We start from the raw sequence: 12,472 nt of genomic DNA, 5'->3' as shown, positions 1-12,472 counted from the left end.
TATGTTTTAATCCTCGAATATTGAAATACACTAGGTTTAGCAGAGACTAACCAGGAATAGCAAAAACCCTAATTTTCACAGAGCATGTCAGATCTCCTGGGGTGCTCCTCTTTCCAGATAAGCAGGAAATCCAGTTTCATGGGCTAACTCTTCCACTATCAAATGGCTGACTGCAAAACCTTCTTGACAGATGGAATTCCAGTCAACAGCAGAATTGAAATCACTAGACGCAGCCTGACCTGAGGCCCCACTGTTCTACATCCCAGGCTAACTTAGAGACCTATGAGACCAACTGAACTTCAGGGAATATGAGAGAAGGGGCCAGAGAACCATGGGGCTTCTGGGATGGTACGTGCTGTTTCAGTCATTGTTTGGGTTTCCTCCTATCTTTTAGAGAGCCCTGGACTATCAAGCTTCTCAAGGGTTGTCTGTCCCAGCCTTGGACAACATTTTCTTTGCCATGACTTTGGAATGGCTGATGTTCCAAAGTTGGAGATACAAGGCTCTAAGTGAGGAATAGCACTCATAAGCTATTGAGACAGGTCAGTAGCACAGTAGATCTGCCCTTGATCTGAACACCTCCGAGGTTATACACGCTGGGCTACCAGATCAAGTACTGAATTACACACTCCCTACTCACTGTACTGACAGGTCAAGGCCATAGTGTATTAGGGGGCACTCTCAAAAGGATGAAGTCCTGGACACCTGATATTTTTGCTTTACAGTATCTATTTCACTATTTTTTGGAAACATACCCTCATTTACCAGTAGATACTCCTCCTCCTCCTCCTCCATGTTTGGTCCATATAGTCAGGGAGAAGGAAGCTGTCCCACTGCAGAAGTGGACTGGCGCATCTGAGCCCGGGGCCAATCGCACATCACATTCTCTTTGTGAATGGTCAGGAAGGGGCATGTGACCCACATGGAGCCAATATGACAATAATATTTAGGATGCTTTCAGCTGAATGTACTGTATAAAAGAAAATAATGGAACTAGAAGAAAGTGTAGGTCAGACAGTGAATTCCTTTCTAACAAGAAAACTTAATACAAAGTCATTGAATTGAGAAGAATAAGTTATTGTCTCCAATCACAAGACTTAACGGTAGGAAGGCTCCAGGGCTGATTAATCTCTAGGAGTGTCAGAGCTCCAAGATTGCTCCTTTTTCCACAGACCCTGGCAATTCAGTCTCACGCAGCTCACCCTTCCACTATCAAGTGGCTGACTGCAATGACCACTTCTGGTCATGAAACTAAGAAGTTTTAAGCGCCAGAGCTTCTGTAGCCCTCCTGTGAGTCCAAGGGTTGAGAGGGCCAACAGTGAAGAGAGAAAAGGAAGAGATTTATAGAGAGAAGCCAGTGGTCTTACAACACCATCCAAGACCTATGTTTAGCAGCACAAGGAGATAGCCCCACCTCTAAGCTTTTCAGTTATACACGCCACCAAAAACTTTTTGCTTGAGCCACTTTGGGTTGAATGTATGGCTTCTTGCAACAGAAAGCTACAACTAAAGCAAACTGCTTGACTATACTGAGCGCAGAAATATTGTTAATGGAGTGGTCTGTGACCTAGTGCCTCTCGGGCAAAACAGCCCCAAAAGGTCCCTCTAGCCATTTCCAGCAACACTTCTGCAATTCACCAAAACTTTCCACTATTTCAACAATTGTGGAAAACCCTCTCTGAGTAACTCTGGTCTTTCCTGACAATTGATGGGAGCATTATTAAGTGGGCAATGGAAGTACTCATGACCTTGGGTAATGTGGGATGAAAACTCCAGAAAGTGAGAAGCAGTGTTAGTAAACTGATAGAGTGTGGTTAGAGAAACAAGTATTCTGGCCCTTCTGTGAATCTCGAGGTTCTTTTCCTCTGGATTCTTTCCTTTTTCCTCCTTTTATTATCTCTTTTGTTTGAGTGTAGTTGACGCACAACATTACATTAGTTTCAAGTGTATAAAGTAGCGATTCAGCATCTCTGCACTTTGCTGTGCTCACCCGAAGTGTGGCAAGATATGAACTTGTATGTAGAATCCTGAGGAAGCCTGGCCCAGCAGGAATAGAAGGGGGAAATGGGAGAGGGTGCCGCCCTGTGAAGCCTTCCTCAAAGGACTCGGCAGAGCCCAGACACGTTTGAGCCCTCCTTATATACTTTGGCGCTTTTCTCCAAAAGGGATCCAAGAGAATTCCAGAAATGGAGCTGTTAACCTTCAGCACACCCTGGCAAAGTTCATAGGCGGGAGCAAAACAAAACATGTCCAAAGAGAATAGAGAGTTATTATTTTTGAATGAAAATTATGGTTGAGGAGAAACAGATGCTGAAGAGATAGACCAAGATCTGAAAATGTTCTGTAAAAAAGAAAACAACGGCACCGAAAAGATGGAAGCCCAAAGAAGAAAGAGCAAAAAAGATCAAATTGCCTTTTTAAACATACAGTTGTGATGTTCGAATATGCCAGGTCATAAAAATGCACATGCAATTCCAGCTTTGGCCTAAACATTTGATTTTCAGAAGAAAAAAAAAATGCAGTCCTGCCACGAAACGTCTGAATTGCCAAAAACAATTGTTTACATAGGGCAATGTGTTTTAGGGACATCATATACGCACCGCTTGCCCAGACCCTATTAAACTGGTGAAGCTAAGTGAGGCTGGGTACAACTAAGTGTAGAAAAATAGGCCAGTGGAGTAAAGGGAGGGAAAAGAGAAGTTTGAAATGTTGGCGCTCACCTGCCTGATCCAGCATAATTTAATGTGCAATTCACCTCAACACAAAATGCAGTTCTTTCTGGATGTGTGAATCATTTCACTTGGTTTAGTTTATTTTCAGGAGGAATCCTTGATGTTGGCAGAAAAAAGTCAAGAAAGGGACTTTAAAAGAACAAATAGGATTTTTCCTAATTTCTTGTAGCTTTGGTGGATGATTTCATGTTGAAGAATGAGGGGGTAGCAGGGATTTTCCTGTTGCCTACACATAATCTCAACAAGACAACCTTGCTGGGTTTTCCCCTCAATTTCTGATTACAAAATGTAACCCCTGAAGATTATCCTTCCCCTCAGAGGGAAGAATTTAAAAGCTGCTTAATTTCCTGAACTTTTGCGGGTTCTTTCATCTCAGTAGGGGGAAAAAAAAATTTGATCACCCTCATCACTTCCCATGACTGCCCTCATATTTTCAAGTTCTAGAAGGTACTCTCTTAATACCATTGAAAGAAATTCTTGACTTGGGTTAATATATTTAAAATTTTTAAAAAAATTCCTTTCCTTATATTTATCTTCATTCCCTTTTGCACTTTTTTCCTCTAAGAAATTTTCTGCCCTTCTTTCCCAATTTCTCTTCTGTCAGGCTTTATGGTGGAACAGACCTTGGGGTTTTATCCATCCTCTCATTTCCTCCTCCCTCCCTTGTATTTTTCCAGAATTTTCTTTCCTAAGAAAAATGAGAAAAGGGGGGGCAGGGACAAGGGATTTTGGAGGCACATGGTTCTTCTGTGTAACAAGATTACTATGCTTATGTTTCCGTGAAGTCAAAACTTCTTACTGGGAGTTTTGGTCTAGTTTCCAACTCTTAAACCCTGCGTGCGGCAAGGGGGAGCTCATGCAGTTTTGGGAACTGGCTTAGTGCCTTCCCACATTGGCTCTCTGCGTTAGGAAAACAAGAGAGCCCGACAGATCTACTTGTTTTATTTGTTTGGTCATTTCAGTCCTTTTGTTTCAAAATATTATTGAGAATAGTCAGAAGAGTTGAAATAAGGTAAAAGGCATTTTAAAAATAAAGATTTGTTGAGCATGATTGAAGTGATCTATTTTTCCTGCTTGGAGGAAAAAGATAAAAACTATTTTAAAACTTAAGTTTACATAAAAATATGACTGCATATTTTAGCAAAAAGAATGTCTATATCTTAATTCTCATCATCTGGTTTTTTGGTTTTTTTTTTTTTACTATTCACTGTTCATTATCAAGTGGGGTCTTATAGATGGGATTCTGACCGTAAAACGCAAATGGTCCGTAGAAATGATCAAATTTCAAGCATTTGTTCAAAAAACATCATATGTAAATTTTCTTTCATCTGTACTTCCCATTTGATAATTGAAACCACTTTCAATGGGATCTTTAATAACTCTGTTCAAATATCTAAGCTTACTCAGGCCTAAATTATAGTCTTTGCTAGATCATTCATAGATAATGGTAGATAATCTATTAAAGCAGTGAAGGTTTTTTGGGTTTTTTTTTAAGATTTTACTTATTTATTTGACAGAGAAAGAGACAGTGAGAGAGAAAACACAAGCAGGGGGAGTGGGAGAAAGAGAAGCAGGCTTTCTGCCGAGCAGAGAGCCTGATGTGGGGCTTGATCCCAGGCCCGTGGGGTCATGACCTGAGCCAAAGGTAGATGCTCAGTGACTTGAGCCACCCACGTGTCCCCAGTGAAGGATTTCTTAACGTCCTATTCATTTCAGCTAAGAATAAAATCTTATGCTTTCCAGGTAAATGTTAATTTTAATACATGATTCCATTTTACAAAGGCTTAGATTTAAAGTCAGCATAAAGTATAAAATGCATGTGAGGGGCTGCCTGGCTGGCTCAGCATGTGACTCCTGATCTCAGGGTCATGAGTTCGAGGCCCATATGGGCATAAAGCTTCCTTAAAATGCATATGATGGGCAAGAAATATACCTTAAAATATCTCATTTTATTTATCACAATTTATACGACGCTTCAAAGTAAGACTTTTGTTAGCTTTCTTAAATTTCCATGCTGATATTTAAATTCCCAAATTTCACAGGGAAGCAATGTAGCCTGGAAGCTAACAGATTGGGCTCTGATGGATGATAGAAACATCTGTCTGGGGAATTCAAGAAATCAGCTTAAAAACTGTAAGAACAGAGGAAAGTTTACTTCAGGTGTATGTAGTCAACATACAAAAACTGATTGGCTTCCCATATACCACAATAACTGACTAGAAATGTCAGGGGGAAGATGGTCCAATTTATAATAACTACAAACCTACAAAACAGCTGGGAATACAGTAAACATGAACATGGTCAAGACTTATATAAAAAACTATAGAGAAAAAAATTATTAAAAACTGTAAAAGGAGGGATATCTGGGTAGCTCAGTCGCTCAAGCATCTTACTCGTGATTTCAGCTCAGGTCATGATCTCGGGGTCATGGGATCCAGCCCCGCATCGGCCCCATGCTCAGCGGGGAGTCTGCTTGAGGATTCTCCCTCTCCTTCAGCCCTTCCCCCCACTCTCTCTAAAGTAAAATAAATAAATCTTTTTAAATAACTGTAAAAGAAGATCTAAATAAATGGAGACAAATATTCCCTTTCTGATTGAATAGTTCAACTTTATAAAGCTATAAATTTTCTCTAAATTAAATAATTCAATACAATCCCAATAAAACCTCAATAGGATTTTTATAAAAGTAAACAAGCTCATTCTCAAGTTTGTCTAGAAGAGAAAGCGTCAAAATAGCTAAGAAAATTTTGAAATGAGAACAATTAGGGGACATCTGGGTGGCTCAGTCTGTTAAGTGTCTGCCTTCAGCTCAGGTCATGATCTCGGGCTCCTGGGATTGAGTCCTGAATGGGGCTCCCTGCTGTCTGCGTCTCCCTCTTCCTCTACTCCTTCCCCAATCATGCACAACCCTGCACACACTCTCCCACTCTCTTTCTCTCTCAAATAAATAAATAAAATCTTTAAAAAAAAATAGGAAGGACTTTCTCTACCATGTATCAAAATGTGCTCTAAGCTATACTAATTTTAAAAGTGTGATAATGTAAGAAACAAAACAGAGGATCATAGGGGAAGAGAGAGAGGAAAAAATAAAACAAGACTAAAAAAGGGAGACAAACCCTTATGACTCTTGATCATAGGAAACAGAGGGCTATTGAAGGGGGGGTGTGGAGGGATGGGGTTAACTGCAATAGACGTTAAGGAGGGCATGTGATATAAGGAACTCTGGGTGTTATACCAAACTGATGAATCACAGGCCTCTACCTCTGAATACATTATATGTTAATTAATTGAATTTAAATTTAAAAAGGTTTTTTTTTAAAGTGTGATAGTGGTACTAAAATGGACAAATAGTTCAAGAGTCAGAACCAGGGCTGCACATATGGAAAGGGCCTGCAGCAGGAGCAGGAAACTGATTTATGTGACAGAGGAAGGACTTCCAGAGGAAGATTTTGGCACAGCCTTCCTGGAGCTCTGTTCTTGGCTCCAAGATCCTTACCCCTAGTGCTGAGTGCTCATAAATATATACAAGATACAGGATATATACATCACAAAGGAAAAATAGATTTTATTATATTAAATTATAAAACTTTTATTTGATGAAAGACCATAAATAACATTTAAAACTAGTGCAGTCTGAGAAAATATATTTGCAGCATTAAAAAAAAAACCCACAAAGACTCAATATACGAACTTATAGAAAACAACTATACACATTTTAATGATATGGATTTTGATCAAATATAAGCAAAAGATACAGAGAAAATCAATGGTCTAAGATAGTCAACATCACTAGCTCTCAGGAAAATGCAGGTGAATCAACATGTGAGATAGGGCTTCCTACTCCTCAACCCCTGGACTGGCAGAAATAAAAGCTGATTCATATGCACGTGGCCAACAATGTCAGACAAAGGCTTGTTTCATATGCTGTTAGAGGATATATAAGTCAGTCCTTTTGGAGGATAATTTCTATCCTGCAGAAATAGTCACATGTGAGCACAGTGGTACATAGAGGAAAAAATGCAAATAACTGAAATGCCTGTAGGTATCTAGGGCAATGGATAAATAAAGTCATGGGACAGCAAGATAGTACATATCCCTGTTACAAAGAAAGCTGATACAAAAAATAGGCAGAGCTGTAGTCATTAACATGGAAAGGAGCAAGCCACCAAGCATTCACCTGACAAAGAGTAACACTGAGTATCTCAACTGGTCAGGTAACTCATGTACATTTGAGGATATAGACATGAGTAAAACAGACCACATTCCTCCCTCGAGCAGCTTATATTCTAATGCCAGTTTGACAATAAAATCAACAAGTAAATGGAATTGATGATGCTCAGTAAGTGACTTTCATTTATCTGATGATGAGTGATGTTGAGCATCTTTTCATGTGTCTTTTGGCCATCTGTGTGTCTTCTTTGGAGAAATGTCTGTTCATTTCTTCTGCCAATTTTTAAATTGGATTATTTGGTTTTTGTGGTGTTGAATTGTGTAAGTTCTTTATATATTTTAAATACTAAACCTTTATTGGATATGTCATTTACAAATATCTTCTCCCATTCTGTAGGTTGCCTTTTAGTTTTGTTGATTGTCTCCTTTGCCTTGCAAAAAAAAAATTTTTTTTTATGTAGTGCCAATAGTTTATTTTTGCTTTTATAATTCCCTTGCCCCAGGAGACCTATCTAGACCTATCTAGAAAAGTGTTTACTATAGCCAATGTCAGAGAAATTATTGTTGGAATTTTTATGGTTTCAGGCCTTACATTTAGGTCTCTAATCCATTTTGAGTTTTTATTTCTATGTACAGTATAAGGAAGTCATCCAGTTTCATTCTTTTGCATGTGGCTGCTCAGTTTTCCCAGGACCATTTGTGGAAGAGATTACCTTTTTCCCATTCCATATTCCTTCTTGCTTTGTCAAAGATAAATTGACGTATAATTGTGGGTTTGTTTCTGGGTTTTCTATTTTGTTCTGTTGATCTATGTGTCTATTTTTGTGCCAGTACCATACTGTTTTGATTACCAAAGCTTTGTAATATAACCTAAAATCTGGAATTGTGATGCCTCCAACTTTACTTTTCTTTTTCAAAATTGTCTTGGCTATTCAGGTCTTTTGTGGTTCTGTATACATTTTAGAATTCTTTCTTCTAGTTCTGTTGAAAAATGCTATTAGTATTTTGATAGAGATTGTGTTCAATGTGTAGATTGCTTTGGGTACTGTGGACATTTTAGCAATATTTGTTCTTCCAGTCCATGAGCATGGAGTGTCTTTCTATTTGTTTGTGTCATCTTCAATTTCTTTCATCAGTATTTATAGTTTTCAGAATACAGATGTTTCTCCTCTTTGGTTAGGTTTATTCTTAGGCATCTGATTATTTTTGGTGCAATTGTAAAGGGGATTGTTTTCTTAATTTCTCCTTCTGCTGCTTCATTATTACTATATAAAATGCAACAGATTTCTGCATGTTGATTTTGTATCCTGTGACTTTACTGAATTCATTAATCAGTTCTAGTAGTTTTTTGGTGGGGTCATTAGGGTTTTCTATATATAGTATCCTGTCATCTACAAATTGTGAAAGTTTACTTCTTTCTTACTGATTTGGATATGTTGGTGTTTCCATTTTAAAATTTTTGAGGGAACTCCATACCATAAAAACAATTTTTTAAAAACATAAACAAAGTCTGAAGTGAGACAGATATTAATTTAGACCCAAAACATCCATTACCAGCTGTGTAAATTGAAGAATTTATTTATACTCTGTGATCTAAGTTCCTCATCTGCAAACTGGGAATGATATTAGTATTGTATGAATTAAATAAGAAAAAAATACATAAAACACTTAGTACACAAAGCAATCTCTGAATTCTTTCTTATTTTGTTGTCTCTTTTTCCCTTCATAACTTTTTTTTAAAATATTTTATTTATTTACTTGACAGAGAGAGAAAGGTCACAAGTAGGCAGAGAGGCAGGCAGAGAGAGGGGGAAGCAGGCTCCACGCTGAGCAGGGAGCCCATTTCGGGCTTGTGCTACCTTGTCTATGGATGCTTTCCCAAATCTCAGGCTGGGCCTTCCCAGTCTTCCTTGTGGGATCCTTTGTCTCTTTGGCCCTTAAATGTCAGTCTTCTTCTGGCTCCAGTCTTTGGTCCCCTTGTCTCTTGGCTCCAATAGTACAGCATCTCCTCAAAGAGTTCCTTCTCTGAACACTGGGTCTAACACACAGAGAATGACTCTGTGTTTTATTGATGTGTTTACATGTATATTGTCACCCCCAGAATATCCCCCTCTGGATTATAACTTCAGTGAGCAAAAACCCTGCATTTTCAGTGCTTTTTCCCCAGTGCTGATAGTGAATGACCAGTTTGATGAATGAGTAAACTCTACACATTCTTCCTGAGCCATTGCTTTATTTCAAGCATTACCTACCACTTTCATGATAATGGCATCCCCAAGTAACACTGACTTCGTTCTCTCCAAAGCTCTGTGGACAGATGACAATTTGCTGTGAGACATGGGATATATCCCTTGGATATATCATAATCACTTCAAACTCGTCTTATTCAGGACTGGCCTAATATTCTTCACTCTTTCTCCTATGTTCCCAGCTCCTCTTCTAGTGTCCCAGACAAAAAGCTAGGTGTCATCCTTGACTCTTCCCTGTCCTTCACCTTCTCCATGATATCAAGGACTGTAATGGGTCCATCTGCCTCTGAAATATCCCTAGAGTCAACCCACTTCTCTCCACCCACTACCTATACCCTACTCTAAACCATCATCCCCTTCTGACATCTAGATGGCTACTATTTTCTCCTGTTTTCTCAGCTTCTCTTGTTATTACCAGCTAACTCATCTGCAATAGGGCACCAGTATTTTGGGTCATTCTAAAATACAAATCCAATAAAGACAAATACCTACTTAAAAAAAAAATGTTCACTAGCTTCTCATTACCCTAAAGGTGAATTATGAACACAGTGAATAGGGACATGAACTTGTCCCTATTCAATTTCCAGCATTGTATCTCTTTCTGCCTCTCTTACCTATTACACTGTGGCCACTTAGCGTCACATCCACACTCAGTTCCTCAGACACAATATACTTTTTCTTGTCACTGGAGCTCTTCCCATGCTGTTCTTTCCCCCATCCACATCCCGTACTGTTCTTTTTGTCAGGTACAGGGATGCTTACCTTAAGTATTATTACTTCCAGGACACCTTCTCTCACTTTCTAAGGATGGCTTATTGTCTCTTCTATATAGTCTCAAAAACCCCTACCATACCATTACGCTAGTTAAACACTGAAACAAGTAAATTTCAAATATTCAGTCATTTAACAAAATAGCAGTTTATTTCTTGCTTGAATGACAGACCAATGAAGATGCTCCTGGTCCATGGGGATAAGAAGAAGGGCACTCACTAGGCACTCTGTGCTCCAGTGAAAGTAACAACTGTGGGGGCTTTAACACTCCCAGTCACTTTGCAAGCTTCACAGGGATACGGTGCAGATTTCAATCTCAGGGACGTTGGCGTTGCATTTTAGTCCTCTAGAAATAGGAAGTACTTTCAATTATGAAATTCTAGATCCCGCCTAAAATTTTAGTCTATGTTGTGGTTTCAAAGAAATGGCTAAATATTTTGCCTCAGATAAGATATTGGGTATTATGTGGCTTGAAGAGGTACCAATCAGAGAAAAGTAATAGTCAAAAAGTCAACATCACTTCTGACTTTCCAGTGCCCTGAGTTCTTATAAGGCCTGTGGTCCAGTTATATCTCTGCAACTCATCATGTGTGACACCTTGAACAGCTAATTAGCTCTTTGGTCTTCATTTTCCCCATTTGCAGAAGTTACATTTATAATTTCTAATACCTCTGCAAGTTCTGACTCTTATTTTTTTTTTCATTTATTCATTCTTTTATTCATTTACCTAACAACTATCACTGAATGTCTACTATGTATAAGGCACTGTTTTGGATATAGCAGCGAACGAAAACAAAATCCATACTTCTTAGAACTTATATTCTATGAATCTCCTTCTTCATCATTAACAAAATATATATTGTAACTCAACATTATGCAACTTTATGATGCCTTAGTTGACTGTGACTTGTATTCTTGATTTTTCTGTGTCTAACATGAATCCTCAATTGATAATATCCTGGGTTAGTGAGGGTATGGAAAGAGGAGTGAGCAGTCTCAGCCTATAGGTAGGAGGTAAATTGAGTCAGCCATTTTTGAGGATGGTTTGGAGATTATCTACCAGAATTTGAAATGCACATGTATTTTGACCCAGCAATTCCCTCTGTGAGGGAATTTGAAATGCACATGTATTTTGACCCAGCAATTCCCTCACACATGTTCATAAAAATGTATCACTTGTAATATGTTTGACTTATAATATCAGTGTTTGTTGTCAAAAACACACATTTGGAGATCCACTAAATATCTGTATTTAGATAAATAGATATATATATTATAGCATACTATACTAAGAAATACACTGAAACCATTAAAAAGAATGATATAGTGCTAACATGGAAAAATAACCAAGGCATATTTTATTTGATAAAAACTCACAGAACTTATATACAATGATCCCAATTATAATTTTTAAATTCTACAAGAAGATACATATCGATTGCTACTTGCGTTAATGGCAAAAGAGTAAACTGGTTATACGAACTTTCTCTTCAAATAAAAATTACACAAATAGGATAAAAATAAAAAATTAAAACAGTGGGACATCCAAAAGTAGACCAAAGTTGCAGGCAAGTTCAAGTTTAAAATTTCAGTTAGGAAGGGTAAGAATTATGAGGTTGTGGTTTTCTGGTCCAAGGGCACTGCCCAATCCTGGTGTCTATGGCTGCAGAAAATTATGGGAAAAAAAACCCCACATCTTTATAAGATAAGATGGAAAAGCAGCTGGAAATTTAAAGGGGAAATCTTAGCAGTAAGAGAGCAAGAGAAAAAATGAATTTCAAAGTGTGAATATAAACTCTTCCTAAACCTATTATGGCTGAAATCTACAGATATTGGAGGAGATCTTAGGGATCTAGTAAATAAGCATGCAGAATGATATCTACTCTTGACAGATAAAATTACATTAAAAGACTATCTAATAACCAAAATACGGATGTCAGAGGACTTTGAAATGCTGAGGGGGGAAAATGTAACTTAAGAATTCTATATCTGGGCACCTGGGTGGCTCAGCTGTTTAAGTGGCTGACTCTTGGTTGTGGGTCAAGTCATGGTTTCAGGATCCTGAGCAAGCCCCACATCAGGCTCCACACTCAGTGGGGAGTCTGCCTATGGGTTCTCTCTCTCCCTCTGCTATTGCAGACACCCCCACTCCTGCTCATTCTTTCTCCCTCTCTCTCTCAAATGAATAAATAAAATGGAAAAAAAAAAAAAAGGAGGGGTGGTAAGTGAAAATATACTGTTGTTAAGATTCCTATATTGTACCTGAGGCCAGTCAATATTAATTCTAAGTAGCCAGGATTATGTTAATTATTGTAATATATAGGTAAAAAATAAAAATAAAGCAAAGGGTTATATCTAGGAAACAATAAAAGTAGAATACTACAAAATATCTGATCTTAAAATAAAAATGAAGAAAGAATAGAGAAACAAAAACAAAGATGAGGCAAAAGAACAAATTCAAAATGGCAGCCCTAAATACAACCACTACACCATTATATCACTGCAGATTCTACAAATATTTAAAATATTTTTTTTAATATTTAAAATATT

The sequence above is a fragment of the Meles meles genome, chromosome 14 (assembly GCF_922984935.1).
Source record: "Meles meles chromosome 14, mMelMel3.1 paternal haplotype, whole genome shotgun sequence".
Lineage (NCBI taxonomy): Eukaryota > Metazoa > Chordata > Mammalia > Carnivora > Mustelidae > Meles > Meles meles.
This window is presented reverse-complemented; position numbering follows the sequence as displayed.